This window comes from Caretta caretta, chromosome 2, assembly GCF_965140235.1.
Source record: "Caretta caretta isolate rCarCar2 chromosome 2, rCarCar1.hap1, whole genome shotgun sequence".
NCBI lineage: Eukaryota > Metazoa > Chordata > Testudines > Cheloniidae > Caretta > Caretta caretta.
In genome coordinates, this window is record NC_134207.1 from 52,347,869 (window position 1) to 52,374,341 (window position 26,473).

The following is a 26,473-nucleotide window of genomic DNA, read 5'->3' on the forward strand; positions in this document are numbered from 1 at the left end:
ATCAAATTAGGCCTGAATAAAGACTGGGAGTGGATAAGTCATTACAAGAACTAATTTCCCCATACTTAATTTCCCTCCACTGTTACACCTTTTTGTCAACTGTTTGAAATGGGCCACCCTCATTACCACCACAAAAGTATTTTTCCTCCCTTGGTATTCTACTATTGAGAATAGCCCACTTTAATTGAATTGTCTCTTTAGCACTGACTCCCCCCTCCCGTGGTAAGGCAACTCACCTCTTTTCATATACTGTGTATATATATACCTGCTACTGTATTTTCCACTCCATACATCTGATGGAGTGGGTTTTAGCCCATGAAAGCTTATGCCCAAATAAATTTGTTAGGCTCTAAGGTGCCACAAGGACTCCTTCTTGTTTTCACTCAGCAGGGGCCATCAATTCTTCACGCTGCACTGCATGGCAGGCATTTGGAGGCGACAGAGCGTCTGATGTTTGCAAAGAGAGAGAGAGGAGCCTCCACGCGTGCAGCGGTCACTCACTCACTGCCTGGACTTCCTTGTCTCTGAAGGAGAGAGGGGCGGGAGGTGCGTGCGTGCGGTGAGCGACCAGAACCCGGGGCGTGCATGGTCTCGCTCTCTCTGCAGCCGGCTAGCGCACAGTCCCCGCCGCACTTCTCCAGCCTGGCTCTGCCCCGCCGCAGCCAGCCCCGGCGGCGCTGCATCTCGTGCGTTTGCACGCTGGGCTTTGGGAACATGCGCATTGCTGGAGCTCATCCTGCGCTGCCCGGACCGGCGGCTGCTGCTGCTCTTCCTTCTGTCGCCGCCGCTGTCATTTTCTCCGCTGTGTGGGGGGCTGTCGCGGGCTGCTCCTCGCTGCCTGCCCCGCTGCGGGACTCCCCTGCCGCCGGCGGAGCCGCGCCGCCCCCCTGCTTGTGTTATTGTTAGCCTGCGTCCCGGGGCGCCCGCGCGCGGCTCGGCGCGGCTCCGGCGCGCGGGGCGAGCAGGGGCCGGCGCTGCCTTTGGAAGTGCGGGTCCCGCCGCAGCTAGCAAGGCGGCAGCTCCCCAGCGGCGGTGCGGGGGCCCGGACGGGGCTGGGGGGGGCACCCCCCGAAGTCCCGGAGGTTCCTGGTAAGTTGGTTGCGGTTTCCAAAGTTGATGGCGTGGGGGGGGGGGGGGGGGGGGGCTGATGCGTTAGCGCCTGGTCCAGCCCTGCCCCCCACCCTTCCCATGGGGGCTCCAGGTTGCTCCCTGCTCTGGGCCAGAGCGGGCCTGTGTGGCCCGTGGGCGGCGGAGGGGCAGCGCTAGTCCCCACGGGGCTGTCACTCCCTACAGACTTGTTATTGCTAGGCAGGTGCGGTGCGGTGCCGGCAGGGTCCCACAGGCAGCAGCGTGACTTGGGCTGGTGGCGTTAAGGGATCGCCCCTTTTGGTGGCCGCGCTTGTGTCTGTTTTTCGGGTGGGGGGTGTTTGGATGAAGCGCTGCTCTTTCCTTGGCGGGACGAGGGACTCCCGAGTGAAGGCAAAGCGCGGCGGGAGAGAGGGCCAGGTTTGCGCGTGTGTGATTCCGGCGCTGTGCTCTGCTCGGGGTTGGGCGTAGCAAGGTGGTTGGATGAGCTCAAGCAGTAGCCGCGCAGCGATTACTGAGCCTCGAGGTATCGGATGCGCCTCTGGCCAAGTAATGTCTCCTGTGGCGCTGGGGGGCTGTACAGGCTGTATGACCAGGAGTGGGAAGTGCTGTAGTCATATGACTGAGGTTGTGACATAAGCCCACAAAGCAAAGGAATCCAGAGGGATCGTTGTCACTCAGTCCCTGCCTAGAATTATTATGGGTAGAGCACTCTCCTTTAGACAGGTGTAAAACACTGTCATGCTTTGGCAGCATTTTACAACGCCTCGCAGGTGCAGATGACAGCAAGGTCCAAAGCGGTGAAGAATCTGGACCAAAGTCTTAAATCAACGTGTATATATCTTGGCTTGCACCACACAGGGCGATACACACAGCAGGCAGATTCTTTCAGCTTTGATTTTCCGTTCTGTTGTTGCCTCAAGTCAAATCCTTAACTATCTTTTAATTCAGATACAGTTACATTGTGACAGACTCCAGTTGGATTCACAGTGGCATCTGTTTTTCGCATTGGAAACTCTTTGAACGGAAGAGATCATCACCAAGGGAGAGCTGGATTTTTTTCAAAGCAGTGCAGAGAGCGTTACATGCACAAATTATACATAACAGATAATGTACTGCATGCTTGGAACATTTTTTCTAATATTTAAAAAAAATCCACACACTGAAAAATAGTCAGAACCAGATGTTTGTGGAGCTTGAAAGTTACTTGCAGGAATGGACCCAATTATCTAAATAAACAAACACAATGATTTATAGGTGGCTCAGCTGTAAGGCTTTGAATGATAGAGCTCTGTAACATTTCCTTTTAATCTGTCCCTGAGAGATTTGTTTGTAAGCAGAGTAATATATCAGCAGTGTTGCTGAATGCTTTAGTTGATTAAATTTGTAAAAGGAGTAGTTTGTTGCGTACTGGCTCAGTATTATTTCAAATGCAGAAAAAGAGACAAAGATGTAGTTTGGCAGAAAAGATGTTTTCCTAGCAGCCATGTTTCAATCAAGTTTATCTGATATATAGAGCATCACGTTACATTAATTTGGACTCAAAACAAAATAAGAGTTGCTTATTGTCTTAAACAACATGTAGGTAAATCTTCAGCTGGTGTAAATTGTCATGGTGCCTTACTTCAATGGAGCTAAGACAATTTTTACGTTAGCAGAAGCTCTCTGCCCAGTAACCTCAGTGTGTGCTAGATTACACCTTCTGCAGTAGCTACTAACTATTTGGGTTTCAATAAGTATTGAAATAAATATTCAAAACATTCAATAAAAGGAAGTAGTTTGTACCAGATTTATTTATATTGGGTGTAAAAACTGAGCTGAAATGTTAGAAACAAAGGTTTTACCATGTTCATGATTCTTAAACCGTTTTAAACACCTGTACTACTTTGTTATACAGTTTATAATTATAGCAAAATCTCCACCTTTTACTAAAAAAGTCATTAATCCAGATATGATGCTTATTTAACAAGAGCCCAATTCTGCGGCATGCTGAGCATCTCCTGCAAGTGCCAGCTGTCTTCAGCTCCCACTGCAATCAGTGACAGTAAAATGTACGCAGCACCTTGCAGGATGAGCCCAAGGAATTATTCTTCCATTTCAATACCCATCATGGACCCAGGTGTTTCATCACAATAATATATGAATGTAAGATACTTTGTAAAGGAACAAATACAGACACAGCTCTTAAATGAGAGGTTGAACTGAAGGCAGCTTGCATGAGTAAAGTTTGCAGGATCTGACCTTTAACAAGCTTAAATATTTTTCTAATTCCATTTGTGAAATGTCATTTAATAAAAAAAAGACTAATCCACAGTCTCTCTTAATGCCTTTCAAAACCCAAAGCTCTGCAGAAACCTAATTGCAAGGCATCTTAATGTGAATGTGGTTTTTAGCTCATACATTGAATACACAGGAATGTTATTAAATAGCTTAAGGTCTAAATTTAACATACCATAAGAATGATTTTAGTTTGATAGGAGGGACCATCTGGAGTCTAAATCATAAAAAGAAAATACTCCATAATCCAGAGCAAAAGTGTGTTTTTGAAAGAGCCACTATTTTGTGGGATCTACAAAAACAAAGCAGCTCAGCTCCTCTCATTGGCTATCCAGCGGCATTTAGCTGAGAAGCATTTTTTCCAAGGGTTCTGCTGACTTAATTGACACACAAAGAAGTTAACAAATGAGCATGTTTCTCAATTAATTGATGCTAAAAGTTTTTCCCACCAAGTTTCTCTAAGGGGATGGCAAACAGTGAAGCTTTTCAAAAGTAGCAGTTCTTCCAGCAGTATACTATTTAAAACTCTTCTAATATGGGGAGGGGAGGGATGCTAAGCTGAATAGACTAGGTACGTTGTTAAACACATTTTAACACCCTGTTTAATAGAAACAAATCCTTAAGGTGATCCACAGTGTAACTGAAGGCAATCCACAGTGAGATCCCAAGTCTGCAACTGATAGTGTGCAGGTCAACTGACCGGCTCACGTGGGGCTGCACTGACTTTAATGGGGTTTCACATGGGCACTGCGGTTCTCTTGAGTGCTGTCAGATGCAGGATGAAGGCCTTAATTGGGTAAAGCTATAGACCCCAATCCTGCAAACCTTTACTTTTGTGAGTAAAGTATTCAATGGGGGTACTCACATAGGAAGAAAAGGATTTGTGTCTAAATATTTGCATTGCTGCATATCAACATGTCAAACAAGAAAATAAAAAGTACAAGAGGTCTTACAGTGCAGTTTACTTAATATTAGGGCTGTCAAGTGATTAAAATAATTAATCACGATTAATTGTGTGATTAAACAATAATAGAATACCATTTATTTAAATATTTTTGGATGTTTTCTACATTTTCAAATATATCGATTTCAATTACAAAGCAGAATACAAAGTGTAGAGTGCTCACTTTATATTTATTTTTGATTACAAGTGTTTGCACTGTAAAAAGACAAAATAAATAGTATTTTTCAGTTCACCAAATACAAGTACTATAATGCAGTCTCTTTATCATGAAAGTTGAACTTACAAATATAGAATTATGTACAAAAATACTGCATTCAAAAATAAAACAATGTAAAATTTTAGAGCTTGCAGATCCACTCAGTCCTACTTCTTGTTCAGCCAATCACTCAGACAAACAAGTTTGTTTACATTTTCAGGAGATAATACTGCACTCTTCTTGTTTACAATGTCACCTGAAAGTGAGAACAGGCATTCTCATGGCACTGTTGTAGCTGGCATCGCAAGATATTTATGTGTCAGATGCACATGCTTTAACTACCATTCCAGGTAACATGCGTCCATATTGATGACAGGTTCTGCTCGAAAACCATCCAAAGCAGTGTGGATTGACACACGTTCATTTTCATTATCTGAGTCAGATGCCACCAGCAGAACGTTGATTTTCTTTTTGGGTGGTTCGGGTTTTGTAGTTTCCGCATCAGAGTGTTGCTCTTTTAAGACTTCTAAAAGCATGCTCCCTACCTCGTCCCTCTCAGATTTTGGAAGGCACTTCAGATTCTTAAATCTTGGATCAAGTGCTGTAGCTATCTTTACAAGTCTCACATTGTTACCTTCTTTGCGTTTTGTCAAATCTGCAGTTTAAAGTGTTCTTAAAAGAACAACAACATGAGCTGGGTCATCATCCGAGGCTGCCGTAACATGAAATATATGGCAGACTGCAGGTAAAATAGAGCAGGGGACGTACAATTCTCCCCCAAGGAGTTCAGTCACAAATTTAATTAATGCATAATTTTTTTACCAAGAGTCATCAGCATGGAAGCATGTCCTCTGGAATGGTGGCCAAAGCATGAAGGGGCATATGAATGTTTAGCATATCTGGCATGTAAATACCTTCCAATGCTGGCTACAAAAGTGCCATCCAAATACCTGATCTCACTTTCTGGTGACATTGTAAATAAGAAGCAGGCAGCATTATCTCCTGTAAATGTAAACAAACTTGTTTCTCTTAGCAATGGGCTGAACAAGAAGTAGGACTGAGTGGACTTGTAGCCTCTGAAGTTTTACGTTGTTTTGTTTTTGAGTGCAATTATGTAACAAAAAAACCCTACATTTGTAAGTTGCACTTTCAGGACAAAGAGATTGCATTACAATACTTGTAGGAGGTAAATTGAAAAATACAATTTCTTCTGTTTATCATTTTTACAGTGCAAATATATGTAATCAGAATATACACTTTGATTTCAATTACAACACAGAATACAAGATGTATATGAAAATGTAGAAAAACATCCAAAATATTTAATAAATTTCAATTGGTAGTCTCTTGTTTAACAGTGCGATTAAAACTGTGATTAATCGTGATGAATTTTTTTGAGTTAATTGCGTGAGTTAACTGAGATTAATCGACAGCCCTACTTAATATTAATGATAATTAGCTCTTTTCATTTGCAAAGCACTACATTAATCCTCACAAGACTCCCCTGTAAATTCATAAGTCTTACAATGCCTATTCTACAGATGGGGAAGTTGGAATATAAAGAGGCGACTGTCCCAAGACCAGAAACTGCAAGTCAGTGGTAGGACTGAGATTACCACCCAGGAGGTCCTGATTCCTCGTTCTCTACTCAATCTACTAGACACCACTGCCACTCCATTTTTATTTACTTTTATTCATTTGTGTGGTTTGAATAAATGTTTTTAATCTAACATCAATAGCAGATTATTAGGGCAAATGAGCACTAAATTGCTACGTCCCTGTTGTGTCATATGCAAAGAGTGTTCATTTTAAAGGGTATGAATGAACAGTAAATGAGAAAGTTAAAGATAAGCAGTGTTCATCTGTCTGGAAGTATGCTGTGGGAAAGTATAAATGTGTAAGAAAAGCTCTCTCCATGAATGTATCATTTAAATGTTTACTTAACTTAAGGATAATACTTTGATATCAAAGGTAAGCATATACAAAATCATGTTTGGATTCCTGCCAAAGGCTTCTTTTTATTTCCAAACTAGCTGGGGATGCATCATATCACTGGGCATGGCCAGTAATGTCCTAGTTGTACTGATTGTCAAGTGCTATTTCAACAAGACATTGCGCAGAATGTTTGGTTAGTGTTGACATTGTATTTCTACTTCCTCAGTACTGGCTTATGATCTATTGTTCATAGTAATAGTGAAGGAAAGGGAATTAACATAAAAGTCCATTTGCTTACTCACTTGGTTTGCTAAGGAAGCTCATGCTTAAAACAAATTGTCTTCCCACAGAAGAAATCTGTTAGTGACATGTTGACCAATTTGAATATTCAAAGATCTTTTTGATGTCTTCAGATCATCAGCTTTCAAACAGTGTATGGCAAATCTAGCTCCTTTTATATTATAGCTATTTGTTTACAGTAGCATCCATGATGTATTAGGTGCTTTCCAGGCAAGGTGATGTCTAGGTCGTCATCCTTTCATGCCCTGAGCAGCTCAGAGTCTAAGAAGAAAAGCTCTCCAGTGAGCAACCAGAGAGTTCAGAATTTTACTGTGTGGATCATTGATTTCATAGCAGTATCACAATTGTACATAGGTGTTGCCCAATTCTTAAAGATGGATTTGAAATGATACTTTTGTATCAATGCCCATCAACCCATATTTCACTTTTATGTCAATATGTTTTCAGATATTCATATATTTTAGCTAACACTGACAGATAATGTAGATTGGTTGGAGTAAAGCTGTTGTCCTCCGACTTCAAGAGCCATTTGTTCTACTGTGGTGTGATAAAGTAAATGTAGATGTTCCTTAAAGCTGCGTAATAACAATGAATAATGGCTAACATTGATATATCACCTGTCATCCAAATACACACACTCTATAAACTTTTACAAACTAACTAATAAAACGGTTGAAAGTGGCAATTGTTAATGGTACATGGCAATGCTTAACTGTTCAGGACAGAATGAGAGGAGGCTCACTCGTCTAGTTGTGGGGTGAGGGTAAAACCCAATAGCAGCATTGCTCCTGACGGGGAGGCCAGATAGCACTCTGAAGCACTCTCCTGCAGTTGCCTTAGGATCTATGCAGAAAGTGCCTCCTTTCTCTGAAGGATTAATTAGCCTTTCCCAATGTGCCAATCCCCAAACCCTCCTTTTAGAGGGAAGCATGTGGAGGAAGCTCCAGGAAGGAAGTGAACCTTAGACCTTATCTACACCACTGTGGTAAATTGACCTAAATTATGCTAATCCAATTACGTGAATAACGTAGCTGGAGTCGATGTAACTTAAGTAGACTTACTGCAGTGTCTACATTGCAGTGCATCAACAGGAGACGCTCTCCTGTTGACTTACCTTACTCCTCTCATTCTGGTGGAGTACTGGAGTGGACTGGAGAGCTGTTTGCAGTCGATTTAGCGGGTCTTCACTAGACCCGCTAAATCGACCCCCTCTGCATCAATCATAGCAGGGTCAATTCCCGGAAAGTGTAGACATGGCCTTAGGGAGTTTCTTGTATACTTCCTCCCCTCCAGCCTCCCGAATCAAAGCTTAATAAAGTCAAGAAAGACTCCCATTGATTTCAGTGGGCATTTAATCAGCTTCTATAGCTGGTAGAAAAGAAATGTGGGGGGAAGGCGGGAGGAAAGAGGGAATTGCACAGATATTTCTGTAACTCTGAAAGTGGCCTGTTATGCTCTGTAGTCTGGCTTTCGTTTCCAAACGTTCTCATCAATTATTTTCAAAAACAGAATTCTTAAATTATTGCAATCAGTAAAATTAGCAAATGGAATGTTCCAGTTTTGGCACTATTCCACTGCATGATGAAAGTGACCACCTGTCAAAAGATAAAACATATGTGCATCCATGTGTGCATATATATTTATACTTTGCAGAACAACCCACAGGCCAACTTTGTTTGTTTAAAGTATCTGTTTAAAACATTTTGAAAAATAGAAAATTTAGAAGAGAATCTACAAGTTTTTTACAAACAAAACAAAATCTCTCCCTTTTGGGGGGAAAAGGACAACTTTCATCAATATTTTTCATTGAAAAAATTCCAGCCAACTGTACTTTACTCCTACAGGTTTTGCCCTGGGAGAATAATATATGGCATAACAAGTTTAAGAGTCTGATAGTCAAAATGAATAAGACTGGACTGTAAGAAAAGTTACAGAAATTCTGCATTATGAGATTATATCATTCCCCAGTCTTTATTATCTCTGTAAAGTCTCAAAGTACAGTTTCTGTTGTTGGATCCTAAAAGAAATCTGCAAGGTGACTTTAAGACTTGCAGACACTTTGTTAGAGAAAGTACATTACTATTTTATTAATAACGTCCAGATTTAACTCTCATTTCTTGGTGTATAGAAAACCAATTTAGCTTGTGTACAGTACTACTGTACCGTGTGTAGAGTTTAAAGGTATTTAAAAAAAAACCACTCAGCTTCAGATGCATTCATCTGGGGACTTACTCATAAATAATTGATAACCTGCTGAAACAAAATCTCTTCATTACTTCTTGGAATGATCACCTCTTCCCCCTTGCACTCATTGTTCTTTTAGAAAGTGCAACAGTGCTTTAATTAATGCATAAGGCAGTCTCTTGTGTTCCCTGCAAAGGGCACACAACTAAACAGCATAAATGAAATGCATGACAGAGGATAAACATTTTATTGTCCTGTGAAGAAATGCTATGTTTCAGTGTATTGGAAGAACGACTTAAATACTGTGTTTGAGACTTCTTTTCATCATATCACAGGAGTGAGTTCTTACGATGGATTATTAAATCAATGAAATGTTGCTAATGTACTGCAATATAATACATCAAATTAAGGATTATTTGGTGTAATTTAGCAGTTGTAATTACAATGTTAGGGCTTGACCCTGCCAGCTACTATTCCCTTGAAGAATCCATGTTCCTGTGAGTAGTCCCATTGTTGATTAGAGTGGGACAATTTGCATGAGCATGGATTCCTCATGTGAGTCAGGGTTTGCAAGACTGGGCCTTATTTATCAGCCACAGAAGCACAATGATAAAATTGCCTTCTTTCAAAAAGCCATTATACTGCGTATAGATCTAATAAAGTATATTTGTGATTTAATTTAACCATTTATCTTATTTTTAATGGAAAAACTGCCTAGCTGTAAGGAAAGAAGTTCATCTTACTGATTACTTGATTGCTGTAGAGTTATTTGCCAAGTTCTGTAAGACTCTTTAAAGCTTCGAGTATTTGCTGCCAATTTCATAGTCTAACTTTGATAATGTACAGGAAATGTGAAGATCACATAATTAGAAGAGGACCCTAACAAATCTTATGGTTATTTTAATGCAAGTTTTCAGATGTTACTTTTATTTAATTGAAAGGTGAATGGCAAGACATTTATAGCAATCTGCTGTTTCCAAATGACAGCAAGTTTTAAGGAGTGACAGAAATGTAAGCACCAGTGTACTAGTCCCAGATCTCAATTTCAGGCTTCACAGATCCAACTTTTCCTCCTGGCTGTGGCAGGAATGTGCATCTGTGGCCTCTTCCGGATTTGTGTCTTCTAAAAAATATTGTTTCTGACCAAATGAAGAAGGACATCCCTCAAAACGATAAACTAATTCTGTCTGAGATTAAAGAAAACCAGACCCTCTTCCCATCCCTGCAAACAAAGTTATTAAGCTTCCTGTTGTAACAGGATGTGCCGTGCTTCAATCTTAACAGAACTTTACTGTGTTAATTTATGGCACTGTGTTCAGAGTGCCTGATTCTATATCCACTGAAGCCAGGAATTCAGCCATTGAATTCAGTGGTAGCAAGACAGGGTCCATATTATTTACATTGTTTTGATTACTCACTGCCTAGGGGGATCATTAAAACTCCTTTCCCTGTGACCCAACTTAAAGTATCATTTAAAAAACCCAACTCTGCTTTCTGGAACCTCTTCCTCCAAATAATCACTCCCATAAACACCACCTATATGTTTTCTCTTGATTATCGATGTAATGTCATAGAATCATACAATATCAGGGTTGGAAGGAACCTCAGGAGGTCATCTAGTCCAACCCCCTGCTCAAAGCAGTACCTAATCCCCAACTAAATCATCGCAGCCAGGGCTTTGTCAAGCCTGACCTTAAAAACCTCTAAGGAAGGAGATTCCACCACCTCCTTAGGTAACCCATTCCAGTGCTCCTAGTGAAAAAGTTTTTCCTAATATCCAACCTAAACCTCCCCCACTGCAACTTGAGACCATTACTCCTTGTTCTGTCATCTGGTACCACTGAGAACAGTCTAGCTCCATCCTCTTTGGAACCCCATTTCAGGTAGTTGAAAGCAACTATCAAATCCCACCTCATTCTTCTCTTCTGCAGACTAAATAATCCCAGTTCCCTCAGGTTTCAGAGGAACAGCCGTGCCTCTCCTCATAAGTGATGTGCTCCAGCCCCCTAACCATTTTTGTTGCCCTCTGCTGGACGTTTTTCAATTTTTCCACATCCTTCTTGTAGTGTGGGGCCCAAAACTGAACACACAGTACTCCAGATGAGGCCTCACCAATGCCAAATAGACAGGAACGATCACGTCCCTCGATCTGCTGGCAATGCCCCTATTTATACAGCCCCAAATGCAGTTAGCTTTCTTGGCAATAAGGGCACACTGTTGACTCATATCCAGCTTCTTGTCCACCATAACCCCTAGGTCCTTTTCTCCAGAACTGCTGCCTAGCCCCTCGGTCCCTAGTCTGTAGCAGTGCATGGGATTCTTCCTTCCTAAGTGCAGGACTCTGCACGTGTCCTTGTTGAACGTCATCAGATTTCTTTTGGCCCAATCCTCTAATTTATCTAGGTCCCTCTGTATCCTATCCCTACCCTCCAGCGTATCTACCTCTCCTCCCAGTTTAGTGTCATCTGCAAACTCGCTGAGGGTGCAATCCACTCAATCTGTGTCTGCAAATCCTTACTCACATGAATACTTATACTGATAATTAAAATGTGTGGCTCCTCTTTAGGACACCATGAGCACATCAGACCCATGCTTTAGTGCCTTCACTGCTTCTCAGTCCACTTCCATTGCCAGTTTAAGGTTTTGGCCTTTCCAAGCTGAGTTGGAGACTGGATCTCAATCAATGAATTACCAAGATAGTTGTACTATTCTGGAGATCAGTGCAGATCACAAAGCATGTGGGAGCCAGGAACAAACCATTTTCAGCTGTGGGGTTCTGGCTGTGGAATGATCTTCCAGAAGAGAGTCCATGAATCCAGGTATAATGGTCTTTAGATAAATGACATAAAACCTTCTTCTCTGATAAAAAATTTTCCACCGTAAGTGGAATCACATTTACAATATCAACAGCCTCCACTGTCATCCTGTAAAATAACAAAAACAAAAATTACATACCTCCAGCAGGCTTTTCTGTATCCAGTAAGGGAGAAGAACCAGAGGTGCTATGAAGTCCACTAATGGCTCCACTCATGCGAACCTATTTACATGAAAGGTGCCCAGATACTACAGTAATGGGCAGCAATACAGAACTGTAAGATATATAGTGAAGGAATGCAGGACTGAGTCTACAACAAGACATTTAATGGACACACACATTTTTAAAAACAAGCAAACAAACCCCAGGGGAATGATGGTTTCTTTGTGTCTCTTGCACAGTGATTCCCACACTCCTGAGGGAATTCTGTGTCAAAAAATTAAAAGTTCTGAACCAAAAAAGTTAAAATTCTGCATATTTTATTTGTCAAAATAACACAATATAATCACACCAGTTTCAATTATTTTGGTAATTTATTTCAAAATGCCTGTCAGCAAGTATGTCTGTAACAATACAGACCAAAAAAAAGATAGAGAAAATGTTTTTTGACAAATAAATTCCTTACTAGGCATATTAATACAGAACTCTGAGTAACCATTCATTTAAACTACAGTACAGAACCGTATTTCCCGTGCCCCTCAGAAGCAGTGCAAAGGCTTGGGGGAGTTAGGGGTAATGGAGGAGCTGAGGGAGAAGGAAGTAATTGAAGGGAAGGAGCCTGGGTATGAACTTGAAGGGTTGTTGGGTATGGCTGGGAAAAGTATGGAACAGGTTTTTTGGGGGGGTGGGGTGGGATTGTTAGGGAGCACCCGCCCATGCAGACCCTAGCTGACCTCAACTTCTGCCATTCAGTCAGGGACATTTGCTCCTGTCCCCATGTGTCCCTGAACTCCCTGTCCACGTGTCCCTCCACCCCCACTCAGGCACCCCTCTCCCCCATCTCCATGTGTCCTCTGTCCATGTTTCCCTCCACCCTCACTCAGACATCCACTCCCCCCATCCCCATGTGGCCCTGCACCCCCCCCCCCACCCGGCTGTCTCCATGTGTGTCTGTTCCCCAACTCAGCCATCCTCCTTCCCCCTGTAGCTCTGCACTCCCTCTGTCCATGTGGCCCTGTGCCTCCACTCCCATTCAGCCTAACTTGGTCTAGTTTGTCCTCTCCCACTAGCCCTTATGAGCCCCTGTCTGACCCTGCAGAGCCCCATGCTCTCTGTCTGTTTCCTGACCTGGCCTGACAGACGCTGTGAAGAAGGTAGGCTCTTTCTCTTCCCTATCGTAGCTGGGGCTGGCCAGGAGCTGTTGATCTGTTCTGGCACCACAGTGCCCTATGATGGGTAAAAGGCAGAACTGCAGCAACTTTTCAGCAGAAGCTATTTTTTGGAAAAAAAATTAAAAATATGCATGGTACATGAAATATGCACATGTGCAGAATTCCTCCAGGAGTATTCCCCTCTGCATAAGGAAGGATCCAGGTCTTCAACTTGGAAGGAGAGGGAGTCAAATGATTCTGTGGGATCATCTCCCCTTTCCCTTTCCTGGCCCCAGATAGGCCATCCAGAAGGCCAGGATGAGGGGCCACTGAATCTGTCTCCATGGACCATGTAACCACAGCACCCCATGCAACTTATACAGAAAGGCTCTGGCTATTCTTCCATCCCATCGTCCGGAATAGCTTCAACATGAGTGCTAAGCAGCAACCCTGCTACCGTCCTGGTTTTGGGGGTGGATTTCACTTCTTCAGTTCTTTTGCCTTGCACCAGCATAGAGCTCAATTCCTTGGACTTTATATGAGTGAAGTGGCTGTCATCCGAGATGAATATCTATCATTTTTCATGCTAGTAAAGTCTCTCTACATTAGGCATCAACATTCAGACTACTAAAATAAACTTGCTACTAGAAAACCAGAAGTACTATAAATGGCTGAGTATAATAATTATCAAGAATATACATATTTTACAGATTTGTCCCCCCCCTCCCCTCCTTGGTGAGTATAATTTAATTTTCACTTCAAGCATTACTATAAGCCTGGGTTCAAAAGCATCTCTCACCTGGTATCTCCTAGTTGTTTTAAAAAAATACAGTAACTAGAACCGACTGCATTCTGTGTATGTTTCCCAAATACAAAAGCTATGAAATGCCTCTTCATACTACAGGCAATTATTCAGTGTAAAAAGTACATTGTTTTGTGATTATTCTGTTTCAGGAAGTGCATTGTTTTGATCTGTTGTAATATGCAAGATTATATCATTTAATTTAGTAATGTCAGAGATTAAGTTAATTTAATTTTCCTTTATTCTCGTTAAATGCAAGATAATTGATCCAACTCAGTGGACGATTTCAGCTAACACAGTGGACGATTTGAGCTATATTGTTTGTAGATCATTCATTATTTATTAATCTGACACATTTGATGAGGCATACTGTAGATCTGATTGTCTAAGGAGAGAGGTAAGAGGAAAATGAATACAGGGGAAACTAGGTATTAAAATTCTGTTTTGTGCTTTGAGAAACTGTCAAACCATTGCATAATTTTAGTAAGTTTTTTAAGAAAGGAATTTCCTGTTTATTCTTTCAGAATATTGAGTAGTCAATTAACACCTAAAGCGTTAGAAATAACTCATGGCTAGTTGGGCAAAATATCTCTTCCACAGCTTTTTTTTCTTTCTGCGTTATTTGAATAGGAACATAACACAACAATCAAACAAACACAAGAAGTTAAAATTAAAATGAGTAATTTGAAGGGGATATTTTACAATTGGCTTTTTGTCACAATCGTAACCTTCCTAATTCACTGACCTGGTTACAGGGCTAAGCCATTTATGACATGCCGTGGTTTGACACTAGTACTGTAGTCTAAGTTAGCCTTTTCAAAGAATGGTATTTTTAAAAATTGACCTCATAGAATGTGTCGTAATAAGCAGTGTACTCTGACAGTAGTACTCTTTACTCCTGCCTTTGTATAGCCAGAGGCCATTTGGCAGTTGGATATTTCTCATATGTGTACCTTCACAGTTCCACGTATCCGGGATACAGTCAGCCATGGATTAGTACAATAAGCCCCTCACATCCACAGTTCAGTGTAGTATGTAAAGAGTATTTCCGGATTATTTTTTTAAATGTACATTTATTAGCTATTGCTGTTGCCTCCATTTTGTGACTCTCATGATCTGAGGCTTTTCTGTATAGATTAACATGTAGCTCAAGGGAGTAATAATTTTTGAATCCTTATTTGAAACCTTGGAATAAGTCTTAGGTTAGTTAATAGTTTTAGTAACCCAATAATGATCTTTAATTTAAAAAAAAAGTTCAGAATTTTTCCATAGTACATTGTAAAATTAGTTGGTTTTGTTGATTTTCTAACTGCAAATATAATTTCTTCATATCTAGATAGTATCAATATGTTTAGAACAGGTTATTTAATAATTTTTTTAGTACTTCGGGTTGGTGACTTTGAAAAAATCTGTTACTTAGCTTTAATCTATTAAATTACTGGTATCAGGATATTGGGAAATTTTTTTATCCTAATATTTTATATAAATGTGTGTTACAACAGGATCCACTTAACTGGGATACCACGGTGGCCAGTCTGCCATCCCAGTTAAATTGATGTCCCAGTTATGAAAAGACCCCACTTTATTCATTGGCTTCACTGGGACCAGGATTTGACTCTCACTTTTTGATGTGACTGTTTAGTTTCATAACCTTAACACACATGAAAATTAGCTGTTGTATTTAACTTTTGTGGGTAGAATCCTGAGGTCCTTCCTCGGTTTTACTCAGTCTTTATTTTTAAACATCTCCGATTTAATTAGAAAATGTGTGTAGATTAAATGCGGAATAATGTTGGAGAAATTGTGGTGAAGGAGGAGACTTGATATACATATATGGTGGACATGTCTGGTCATTCAGCAGTACTGGGATGTGATTCATAGCCAAATATTGCAAACTGTTGGGTATTTATTACCACAGGATCCTTTGGTAATCCTCTTGGGGCTTCTTAGTAGAAATGGTCATACTCAAAAATATGAAGAATTAAACTCTCATCTGCTAGTAGCTACTAGACTACAGATAGGCTCTCACTAGTAAAAGGAAAATAGTCCAAAATTAGAGGAATGGTTAAAAAAGTATGACAGGTTGTTATGGGAAAAAAATCACACATAAATTACATACCCAGCAAAATAGAAAGAGGACAAATAGATACTTAGATAATGCCTGCAAAAATAACCCCAGCAGGGCAGTCCAATTTTTTTTTTTTTTTTTTACTGTTAACATTTGATAGACATGCCTGGCTTGATAAATATGAGTTTTCAGTAGTTTAACTCAATTTAGTAAAATCCCCAGAAACAAAAGGTCCTGAGTGGTATGAAGCAGCTCACTCTATAATATTGAATTACCCTGCCAAATAGAGAGATTTGATCATTATATTACTGCATGATGTTTCTCTAAACAAAATAATAAGCTCAATGTTGAAGTGATTAATGTATTATTTCTGATATTTGCATGGCAAATTTGTATAAACTGTTAAAATTTCCTATACAACTAAATAATTATTTAAAAGAGTAATCTGAGTTTGCTTGAGTAAAGAGTGAGTAAAATATGAGATCTGCTCCTTTTTGGGGGAAAGACTCCTAGCTATGAACACAAGACTGTAGTACATTTTAAGCCATGTACTTGCAGAATTTATAATCCTTGCAAAAGAAGCAGTTGGTAAATGCATGCTTATATAGCATTTGTGTATTAAAGACGGGATTTTCAAAGGGTCCAAATGAACTGGACACCTAATTCCCAATTCAGTTGTGCTCCTAACTCACTTAGGCTCCTTTGGAAATTATTATTCTATTTTATATAACACCTAAAGGCCTCAAGGTTGGCTCCAAACTTTGAGCCCCAGACTGCTAGGTACTGTACAAACACATAGTGACACAGGCCCTGCTCTGAAGAGCTAACAATCTAAACAGACAAGACAGATAAAAGGAGGGAGGGGAAATAGACACCCTGTGGGGGGAAGCTGAAGATCACACAGCGCGTTAGTGGCAGAGCCAGAATTAGGCACCCGGAATGAAATCCTGGCTTCACTGAAGTCAGTGGCAAAACTCCCAGTGAGGCTAGGATTTCACCCCAAATCTTCTGACTCTTAGTCCAGTCACAGTGCCCTATCCATTCTACTTCCCATCTCAAAAATCAGCCTGGGTGCTTAACAATGTTAGACCTTAAAGCTTTCTTAAATGCAGAAAACTTCCATTCACTACTGTAGTTAACTCGTGGGGGGATTCTGCTCCACTGCGCATGCACAGAATTTATGTCCCCTGCAAATTTTTTTGCTTCCCCGCAGAAAAATGGCTTTGATAGGGAAGCAAAGAGAAGTCACAAGAGCGTTCATGCGACTCTCTCACATAGTATGTTTTTCGGTGCCCAGGGCAGCCAACAGAGAGGTAAATCACTGTGGGGCAGGGGGCACCACTGGGTAAGACCCGCTAGTGGCTTCCACCCTGCGCCAGGCTCAGCTGCTAGTCCTGGCTGGGCTGGGGAGGATGTGACTTTCTCTTCCCCTGCACGGCATCCGGAGCCGGGTCAGACCCACCCCCAGATTTCTCTTCCAGCGGCAGGAACCTCTGCGAACCTCCTCGCACTTCCTGCATTTATCACTCCTCAGCCGCAGGGGGAGGGATCCCTATACAAGGAGCTGCTCCCCTATCCATTCAACCCCCTTGCCTCCAGACTCCTCATACCCAGACCTTCCTGCCGAGCTTCAGCCTCTAATGCTCAGAACCCGCCCAATGAGCTCCACTCTCCCTGCACCTGGACCACCCTGATGAGCCACCCGCACATGGATCCGCACCCCACCAAGTCCCAACCAGCTACACCTGGATCCCCACCCCACTGAGCCCCACTCCCCTAGCATCTAGACTCCCCATTAAACCCTCCACCCCCAGACCCTCCCCACCTCCGCTGAGCCCCAACCATTTTCACCTGGACCCTCCTGCAGATTCCCATTATCATTGCACCCAGACCCCCCAACAAGCCCCTGTGCAGCCAGATCCGCCCCCCGCACTGGAACCCCCACTGAGCTGCCTGCACCCAGATTGCCCCACACAGAACCCTCTCAAGCCACACCTGGATCCCCCCACACTAAGTCCCTCCACACTTGGATCCTGCCTTGCTGAGCCTGCCTGCTCACACCTGGTGCACCTGGCACAGAGGAGTAGGGCCTTGGGTGTTTCTGGGCAGACCCAGTTCTTGCGCTGTGTCAGGGTTGGGTGCAGTCTCACCACTGAGTCCATGTCTCAGGGGGGAACTGCACAGTGATCTCCCACCTCTGTGCAGCCAGTGGCCTGTGCTCCCCAATGCCATGCTGGAGCCTCCACATTTATTTGACAAATAATATTTGGCAGAATTTTAAAATATTGTGTACAGAATTTTTAATTTTTTGGTGCAGAATTTTTAATATTTTGGCACAGAATGCCCTCAGGAGTAACTACTGTCTAAAGGAACTTAAGAACCAGAGATTTCTGTACTTGAAATCTGTCTAGAGATAAAAAGAAAAGGAGTACTTGTGGCACCTTAGAGACTAACCAATTTATTTGAGCATAAGCTTTCGTGAGCTACAGCTCGCTTCATCGGATGCATACTGTGGAAAATACAGAAGATGTTTTTATACACACAGACCATGAAAAAATGGGTGTTTATCACTACAAAAGGTTCTCTCTCTCCCCACCCTACTCTCCTGGTGAACACAAACTGTTCTAAGTCAGTATGCCAACATTTTTATGGCTGACTTAGAACAACACTTCCTCAGCTCTCGTCCCCTAACGCCCCTACTCTACTTGCGCTATATTGATGACATCTTCATCATCTGGACCCATGGAAAAGAAGCCCTTGAGGAATTCCACCATGATTTCAACAATTTCCATCCCACCATCAACCTCAGCCTGGTCCAGTCCACACAAGAGATCCACTTCCTGGACACTACAGTGCTAATAAACGATGGTCACATAAACACCATTCTATACCGGAAACCTACTGACCGCTATTCCTACCTACATGCCTCCAGCTTTCACCCTGACCACACCACACGATCCATCGTCTACAGCCAAGCTCTACGATACAACTGCATTTGCTCCAATCCCTCAGACAGAGACAAACACCTACAAGATCTCTATCAAGCATTCTTACAACTACAATACCCACCTGCGGAAGTGAAGAAACAGATTGACAGAGCCAGAAGAGTTCCCAGAAGTCACCTACTACAGGACAGGCCTAACAAAGAAAATAACAGAACGCCACTAGCTGTCACCTTCAGCCCCCAACTAAAACCCCTCCAATACATTATCAAGGATCTACAACCTATCCTGAAGGATGACCCAACACTCTCACAAATCTTGGGAGACAGGCCAGTCCTTGCCTACAGACAGCCCCCCAACTCACCAGCGAATACTCACACCACACAACAGAACCACTAACCCAGGAACCTATCCTTGCAACAAAGCCCGTTGCCAACTGTGCCCACATATCTATTCAGGGGACACCATCACAGGGCCTAATAACATCAGCGACACTATCAGAGGCTTGTTCACCTGCACATCTACCAATGTGAGATATGCCATCATGTGCCAGCAATGCCCCTCTGCCATGTACATTGGGCAAACTGGACAGTCTCTATGTAAAAGAATAAATGGACACAAATCAGATGTCAAGAATTATAACATTCATAAACCAGTCGGAGAACACTTCAATCTCTCTGGTCACTCGATTTCTGATCTCAAAGTGACTATCCTTCAACAAAAAAACTTCAAAAACAGACTCCAACGAGAGACTGCTGAATTGGAATTAATTTGCAAATTGGATACAGTTAACTTAGGCTTGAATAGAGACTGGGAATGGTTGATTCATTTTAAAAAGTAACCTATTTCCCCTCGTTTATTCCTTCCCCCCCGCCCTCCCACTCTTCCTCAGACGTTCTTGTTAAACCCTGGATTTGTGCTGGAAATGGCCCACCTTGATTATCATACACATTGTAAGGACAGTGATCACTTTAGATAAGCTATTACCAGCAGGAGAGTGGGGTGGGGGGAGAGAAAACCTTTTGTAGTGATAAACACCCATTTTTTCATGGTCTGTGTGTACAAAAATATCTTCTGTATTTTCCACAGTATGCATCCGATGAAGTGAGCTGTAGCTCACAAAAGCTTATGCTCAAATAAATTGGTTAGTCTCTAAGGTGTCACAAGTACACCTTTTCTTTTTGCGAATACAGACTAACACGGCTGTTACTCTGAAACCTGTCTAGAGATAGTTGACTGATTTCTCCAATATAGTTCTAAACACTGAAAGTGCACTGTACTTAATTAAAACAATGCTCCTTGCATTGCAACTTTAGTTGATAGTCATTTCTTCTTTGTTTAATCTTTATTTGGAAACTGTTGTATAAAAACAGCCGGTGCTCAGAATGTCATACTTGTGTAGTGAAGAATTTAATAACTTGTTAGCACCAACTGTATATGTCTTAATTAAGATAAATTTATGCAAATTGTAGCAATCCTCTCCAAAGTGCCTGGTGTAAATAACTCATTTGTGTGCTGGGGAGCAGTGTCTGAGGAGGGAAGAAAGGTCTGTGAGGGGAATATTACCTTTAGCTCTCTGCAGATGATACTCGAGCCTAAAGGCAGGAGGAGCCTCTGTGGCTGCAGACCATTTGCTGCAAATTTAACTTTGCCCCCTTTCACCCTTCTACATAAAACCTGTTATCAGATTAAAATCATGACTGGTGTGGAGAAAGTAAATAAGGAAGTGTTATTTACTCTTCCTCATAACACAAGAACTAGGAGCCACCCAATGAAATTAATAGGCAGTAGGTTTAAAACAAAAGGAAGGATTTTTTTCACACAACACACAGTCAACCTGTGGAACTCCTTGCCAGAGGTTGTTGTGGAGGCCAAGACTATAACAGGGTTCAAAAAAGAACAAGATAAATTCATGTTGGATAGGTTCATCAATGGCTATTAGCCAGGATGGGCAGGGATGGTGTCCCTAGCCTCTGTTTGCCAGATGATTACCTGTTCTGTTTATTCCCTCTGGGGCACCTGGCATTGGCCACTGTCAGAAGACAGGATACTGGGCTAGGTGGACCTTTGGTCTGACCCAGTATGGCCGTTCTTATGTTTTTATTATTTTCATCCAACGCTAGTAATGCAGACAGTTGGTTACGTTGGAATGGGTTAGTGTAGTAAAGTGTTGTATGTAGAATGGTGACTAAAGGAGATCATGGAAGACTGACATTCCTAGGGAGGCAGAATTAAGACCGCAGTGCATAGTCTGTGGTGTATGGTAGTTGTGGTAATGGTAAGGTGTGTGCCTGTGGATGGAGAACTGGAGAGTATGTGCTTAATTTTTCATTTTCTTGCCTTTGTTGGTTTGTGTCCAGTATGTTGTTTCTAATTACTTCACAACTACATTCTTGTTTGTTAATTTCTTAGGTTTTTTTTAACGCTTAATCAGAAGGGGAGGGCAAATGTGGAGATAGAAATGCAGCTGGAGACAAATATTTCTGGCTGTCAATAAATTAGGAATGTAAAAGGTTAACTGGTAAGCAATAGTCTTACTGGTTAACCCGCCTTAACTGTTAACCCTGGGCTGGGTGGCTGGCCAGCCCAAGCGGCCTTATGCTGATCCGAGTGGCCCTGTGCCAGCTGGTGTGGCCAGAGCCGCGCCACCCAGCCAGAGCAGGCCCAGCTGTGCCATCCAGGTGGAGCGGCCAGAGCAGCACCACCCGGCCAGAGCGGGCCCAGCCTCACCACCTGGCCGGAGCAGCCCCAGCCACGCCAGTAAATTAGCCCCAGGTGCTTAATCGGTTAACTGTTTTATTGACATATTTTTAATCATTTAAATGGTTAACTTTTTAAACAGTATTTACATCCCTACAATAAATATATATGAACCTTTAAGATCTGGCAGGTGCATGTCAGCTCTTCTCTGTTGTAGAATAAAATCTGATAGGAAAGTCTAGCCTCTGATGGTGACAGTTTGCATGAACCTGGCCCACATCAATCAGCTTTGTGTTCACAGTGCACAGACTTTCAGTTGTAACAGCTAAAAGTTACCCAGTATTTTAAAATAAACCCCAAACTACACTGCAGGAGATTGACGCAGCTCCACCTCTCTACCATGTTTTGTGTACACAGACAGACAATGTTTGTTAAGAAATAGAACTACCGTGAACATTTCATCTTGTACTTTACCTTCACCTCCTTACTGTTGGGCTTCCATTTTGAAGATGCATAATACCTATATTCACCTTGTGCTGTCTGTCCATCAGTGAAGCTATGTGTCTTCCACACAGTTACAGATGGTCCTACAAATGTGTGTACACAAGATCAACAATGTCTTATGACTGCAAATCTGAGAAACATGAGTGACAATCCCATTCTTAACTGGATAACTCAGGTTTCCTTGACCAGTAACATAATTTGTTGCCTTACAAAGAGACCCGAGTTACCAGAAGAAATACTAGTTAAAACTGAACTTTTTTGTTTAAGTACTTTATATAATGTCATCTTTTAAAGTTCAGTTTTGGCTAGGATTGTTTCTGATGTCCTGAAACACATTGGTCATTGTGGAATAACAGAACAGGTGGTGTGTTTCTGATCTTAGTTGGCATACTAAAAGACCTGAAGTAATATCATTCCCATATTCAAGGAAGGAGGCTTTATCAACACAAACTGACACAGAGCTTTCTCACTCTAAAGTAGAAGTTTGTGCAACTGGGTGTGTCTCTTAATTTTGGCAAAGCTAACAGCAGTCTAGGAAGAAAATAGAGAAACTGAACTGCTTATGCTTTCTTTGATTTTATATCTCCTATAAGTTTCTGAAAACTTTTCCTACAGGAGCCCAGCAGTGGCTCATTTATAGCTGACAGCCTCTAAAGGAGCTGAAAATAAGGATAATGCAAAATGATTTGCAAATGTTGGGTAAAATTTCAGTATAGCTGTATCAGTGGCCCCAGCCTTTTCATTTTATCAGGAAGACTGATTTTTGCATTAACTATAGTTATAGCTGCTGCTTGAGTTCACACTTTGCCAGTGGGGCAGAAGCAACACAGAGTTATACTTTTATTTCTGATGTGCCGTGTATTTCCCCCCAGGCCTCTCCATACACACACAACAAAACTGTTTACCTCATTCCTCATATCATTAATGGGAGATAATTAATGATAACAAGAGACTATTTTTAAATGGTCTGGGTCTGAGCTTTCTCAGTGACTCCTTCCCTCCGTATGCACTGTTGCAACTGTTGTGATCAACAGAGAAGTTGTAGCTAGGAGGGTCTGAGGTAAAAATTCTACAGGTGGGGGCAGACAGTTCTCTGTAGCACACCTGGAATTTTAAAACTTCCAGCCACAGATCAGAAGGAAGCAGAGAGTTACCATTGGAGCGCATGATGCAACCCCCCCTGCTTTTTACACAGGCCTTTCCCAAATTAGGCCCCAGTTCAATGAAGCACCTAAGTGTATGCTTAACTTGGAGTCGTTAGTAGCCCCATTGAAGTAGAAAGTGAAGCATGAGCTTAAGAGCTTCATCAGAGCTTACTGAGCTATGGAATGGCTGGCAATATTCTCCTAGAAGACAAGGACCAAGAAGTGAACCTGGTTGGGAATGAGGTAAATCCAAGGTGGAACAGAGAGGTCTTGCCTGGTAAGGCCAAATTGATGTGATCCCTCAGTTCATTATTTCTGGCATCTGGATTCTATAGTGATGGCAGAAGGAATGCATGAATTGACATATTGAAGGATATAGGGATAACTAACAAAAACATACTGATTAAAACTTTGGAAGAAGGCTTCTTGGAAATGTTAGTTTTCAACAAACCACTGCAAAGGTTGACAGGCCTGTATGTACATATACAATAGTTATTTCTGAAAAGATTTCCATGACAACTGAAAAAGTTATTCACTTCTTAATGCAATGGGATTTACATGGGTATACTCCATTAGCATTTCATAGGAATTACATGGACAAATCTCTTTTTGCAGAGAGGTGACTACAAGTATAACAATGACATTAGAAGCTATACTTACTGTTCTAACATGAGCGTGTAAGCTTAATTTTTCTTTATTGCTCACTAGAAAGATGCTAAACCACTGAGAAACAATATACTGTTGCTTTCTTTCATCCTTTAGTTGTATGAGAGCTGTTAGGATGCTATGGTAGCAGTATCATTAGCTAAATGAAAAAAAATCTGCATGTTTTCAAGAGTATATTTTATTTGCATTATAATAAACACTGCTAACACTTGATTATTTGGCATCAGTGAGCTCTGATAAAATATTCTGGATGGTTGTGGCATGGGCAATAGGCCTTGGGCTCATACCTAAATCAAATTCTCAGAGTTAACTATTGAACAATGTAGCATGCACAGCATAATGAAAAACATGTAACTGGATGTTTAATGATTTCAGAGACAGTCTGAATGACAGTGGATGCATATCATTTAATTATAGTTGAGTTTTTAGGTGCCAAATTACCTCTCTCTCTCAAAAAAAACAAAAACAAAACACACCTGGAAGCTAGTTAAAAAGGCCATAGGTAAGGAAATTAATATTCTTAGATTCAGCATGGAAGCTACTTAAGCACATATCAGAAGCAAAGAAGGCCTGCAACTCCTACACAAGAAAGGAAGACAAGAAAAAAAATCAGTATGATGTGTAGTAAGAGGCCCTGAAACATAAACCCTTGTATCAGAGGCCTCGTCAGAAGCCTAAAGCCTGAACCAAAGTACTTCCAGGCATTGCTAAGCAAAGCTGGGCTGTGAGCCAGAGGCAGGCCCTAATTACAGAACTTGGCAAGAAAAGGGCTCCTAGAAAGCACATGCTAATGATATAAGTAGTAGTAAGAGGAACATGTGCCATGAGGGCACCTGCACATCCCAATATGAGGACACTTCACAGAGATAACAAGGAACAGCCAGGTGCATCCCAAAGAGAGGGTCAAAAGGACATCATGATGGACAGATCTGTTTGTTTGAACCAACATGATCAAAGGGGGAGACAGCACCCTAATGAGTCAAGGGGCTGTACCTCAATACGTCAGTAGGGATGAGTAATCTGTCCTGTAACTGTATAAAAGTAGGTCCTGGAGCACATATCTTTGTCCAGCCTAGGGCACAGTGGAGTGTCCCGCCACTGACTGAGCTGTGTCCATTGCCAGGGGGCACATATTCATAGTATGTCCTATAGAGTCTATAGGAAACTATTACTGTGCTTCATTTGACAATAAACCTGGCCGGGTGCCTTCGTACCTTACTAGGGTCTATGGTCTTTCGGGGTTCTCTTGGGGTCTGCTGTGTCAGCTATCTGCGCAGAGCTGAGGCAGCACACAGAGGGAACACACACGCAGCTGACTGTTATCATCATCGAACCAGAGCAGAGTACCTCACCGGTAGCTACCAACAACACGATGAAATGGCAGAGTTCAAGAGGTATTTAAGTCATATGGAAAAAGAAAAGGAGTACTTGTGGCACCTTACTTGTGGATGCATCCGATGAAGTGAGCTGCAGCTCACGAAAGCTTATGCTCAAATAAATTGGTTAGTCTCTAAAGTGCCACAAGTACTCCTTTTCTTTTTGCAAATACAGTCTAACTTGGCTATTAAGTCATATGGGTATTCTTCACAAAATGGATATCTAACTAGCAAATCCCATAGAAAAGGGTGTAAACTCAAATTATAGCTGGTCAAATATGAAAATAAGGAGAACTAATAGGGAATTTGATGAGCTAATAGCCAAAGACATAAAAACTAATAAGAAATTCTTTATATATCAAAAGGAGGAAATCTGTAAGAGAATTGTTGGGTCTGCTTTATCATCTGGGAGTTAAAGAAATATTGAAGATAGCAAGGACATTGCAGAAAAATTCAATTATTGGTTAGCTTTATTTTTTACTACAGGGATTTTGGGGAGGTACTCTTTAGGTAACAAAGATGAGGAACTGTCAAAGGGGAGTGTATTGGAAGAAACTGACAAATAGCAACAAGTCTCCAGAACTGGATGGTGACACACAAGAGTTCTGAGGAAATGTAAGAATGAAGGAATGGAGCTTTTAACAAAAGTATGCAGTCTCTCGTTTAAAATCAGCTACTATACAAGAGGACTGGAGGAAAGCAAATATTGGCTGGGGACTCTCATGATTCTCCATTTTCCCTTCTAAGAGGGAAGACTGTGATGTATCATAAGCAACGGAGTTCAACCAGGGAGCCCAGTGTATAGATGAGAATGGGAGCAGGAGTCACTCTGTCTTCCATGAGGTGCTGCAGCAGCATTTCCAAATAGAAATATTTTTGGTTGCTGAATTGCTGATGAAAAATTGACATTTTCAGGGAGGGGAGGGGCGGGAAAGAAGAGGATATTTTTGACTGTGGTTGTCTGTTGTTTAATGATTGGGTGGGAGAATACGGCAGAGCTTCTTCTATCCTGGGCGTCCCCAGGCCCAATTCTTTTGACTTTTGCTCCTCTCCTTCCACAGACATAGTCGAATCAGTCCTAGTATGATTAGTCCATGCAGTCCTGTCTCTAAGCCTATAACTCATTTTATTGTATGTATCAACTTGCCAAAAACCCGTTCACTCCTGATAGGTTTGTGTCTTCAGGTTCTATCTGACTGGAGT

The 26,473-nt window shown here is 41.7% G+C and overlaps 1 protein-coding gene across 3 annotated transcripts in view; it reads left to right on the plus strand.

The window, feature by feature from the left end:
* Positions 1-393: 393 nt before the first annotated feature.
* Positions 394-26,473, plus strand: part of PAG1 (phosphoprotein membrane anchor with glycosphingolipid microdomains 1) — a 188,340-nt gene continuing 162,260 nt past the window's right edge. For 2 of the 3 annotated variants that reach the window (XM_075125090.1, XM_048841039.2), the window contains exon 1: positions 395-1,089. The gene's annotated coding sequence lies outside the window, so the exon portion shown is untranslated. Of the gene's footprint in view, positions 1,090-26,473 lie in introns of all 3 variants that reach the window. The other variant, XM_075125091.1, reaches the window with a different exon arrangement.